Consider the following 2,418-nt stretch of genomic DNA (forward strand, 5'->3'; position numbering starts at 1 on the left):
TTTTAGTTGTATATGTGGTCTTGAAATTCTACGGTGCTGGGTGTGGTGGTGCACACCTGTCATCCCAGTACTCAGGAGGCTGAGACAAGAGGATCTCTGTGAGTTCAAGGCCAGCCTGAGCTACACAGTGAGACCCTGCCTCCGAAAGAAAGAAAGAAAGAAAGAAAGAAACTAACTCACTCATTCACTCTTGGGGCTCCTCTTTGGCTGTAGGAGTGTGACCTGTCCTGAGGGGAAGTTTGAAGTGTGGCGGGCTTAACTCTCTGGGGAACCCCAACTCCTGCGAGGGAGGGAGTAGGGATAAACACCTGGCTTGCTAACTGTGAGTGCGTCCCTGTGGTCTCATCTCCAGAGGGCTGGGTTCCCGTGTGAGACGGCAGAAGGCTCGCCTGACACCTGCTCTTGAGTTTTCTCCCTTCCCTGTTATTTCTTCATTCCTGCCACCTTCATCTCTTCTTTCTGTTGTTTTGAGACAGGGTCTCACTCTGGCCCCGGCTAGCCTTGAATTCACTGCGATCCTCCTGCCTGCCTCAGCCTCCAGCCTGCAGAGTGCTGGGTTGAGAGTTGTGCACACCACGCCCAGCTCCCTGTGACCATTTTTTAAACAGGCTGTTCGCGGCCAGAGGCTCTTCTCAAGGTCTGCTTTTGGGGAACGTAGGCCTTCAGGGCTCTGCACAAAAGAGGGGTTCCCTGGGGCTCCCCGCTGCACTGGGGCCTAGGACACTGATTTCTGTTCTTTTAGCTCCGAGGCCTGCGAGAGGAATTGCTCAACCTCGGGCCTCTCAGTGTGTACAACCCTGGGGACAAAGCATCTGTCGCACAACCAGGGGCTTCGGGTCTGCAGGCTGGAGGGTGCATCATTTCCTTAGCTCCCTTGGGCCTTTGAGCAAATGCAGAAATGTTTTATTCAACCTCACTAGCTGTCCTCACAGGGAGAATTCATCCACATTGCAAAGGAAGTCCCCAACTTTAACTATACATGCTGTATATATGTGTACAGGTTTAACGTGTGTGTGTATATAGAAATAAGTATATATATGTTGAGTTTCGGTGGTGGTACTGGGGATTGAACCTAAGGCTTCCACACCGAGCTACACCCCACCTCTTTTCTTCTTTCTTTCTCCCCTTAAGTTTATTGGTTAAAAAAAAGTTTATTGGTGCGTTTAAGGCAAACAATAGTTACATTTATCATTGGGATCTTGTACCTTTCCATGGTACATCCTGGTTTATGTTTTCCCCATTCCCCTGAAAGCTCTGCCTGAAGGACCTCTCAAACTCTCTTGTTGGGTTCCCTCCTCCTCTAGCTTGGTGGTGCTCCTTGCATTATCACATTTTTACTATTGGCTTGGTTTTAGTCTCAGCTGCTTCACCCAACTACGGCATCTTCATCTACACAGTGGGAATAATATTACTCACCCCATAGTGTGATCTAAGCATTATTATTATTTTGGGTCTTTTTTGAGACTGTCTTGGCTATGTAGCCCAGGCTTGTCTCGAACTCACTGTAATCCTCCTGCCTCAGCCTCTGTGAACCCCCCCACGCCTGGCCCTGAGTACTGTAAGACATTGGCGTAAAAGTAGAAGACAGGAACCACCTGACATTTCAAATTTCCATTTGCTGGGCTTCCTAGTATAGGAGCAGCTCTCAATGTTTGAAGTACATTCAATTTTTGCTTTATTTTACTTGACATTACCTTGCTGTAGACCCCACGGAACCTCATGCGGATCCATTACTACGGGATACTTGAACAAAAAAGACGTAAAGACGGCAAATATCCGGATCACCGACTCCAGCACTGTAAATGGTGGCCCCGCAGTCACGTTTTAGTCTGAACGAATCCGGGTCGACGCTGGAGCCGCGACGGACTAACGTGTTCCCCTCTGTCTCGTGGGGAACCCGATCTGCCCTGATTCACCAGTAATTTTTCACGTACTTTGCTCATAAGAACTTGCGAAGAAGAGTGGGCATCCGCAGAGGAAGAGCACTTTTCCTTCTTTAAGAACCTTCTCCCAGCCCCGAGGTAAGGAACACCTACCTATACGAACTGGTGGGAAGCTCCAGTTTCCAGCCCTGGCTTTAAGGAGGACTTGATTTCTGAAGGGGGCTTGAGGACCTCTGGAAGGAAACTGCAGTGGTTCTTCAGAAGATACTCAGGCAGGTGGCTCCAGTCAAGTGATCCCGCTGATCAATTCGGGAAGCCTCGCAGAACGGGAGCGCTCCGTGAGGAAATCGGTGGAAATTTCCGCCCTTCGTCCCCACGGGGAGGCCGTTCCTCAGCTGCCCAGCTTTCGCCCGAAAGCCAGCAGCGGGGGAAGGCCGGGAGTAACGGTGTTCGCCGCGCGACACGGCAGCCCGGAGACATCCGGGGGCGCCCGGGCCGCGCCACCTACGCCAGCCAGCGAGGGCGTCTTCTCGAC

The sequence above is a fragment of the Fukomys damarensis genome, unplaced genomic scaffold (assembly GCF_012274545.1).
Source record: "Fukomys damarensis isolate Sample0158 unplaced genomic scaffold, DMR_v1.0_HiC HiC_scaffold_5, whole genome shotgun sequence".
NCBI classification, from domain to species: domain Eukaryota; kingdom Metazoa; phylum Chordata; class Mammalia; order Rodentia; family Bathyergidae; genus Fukomys; species Fukomys damarensis.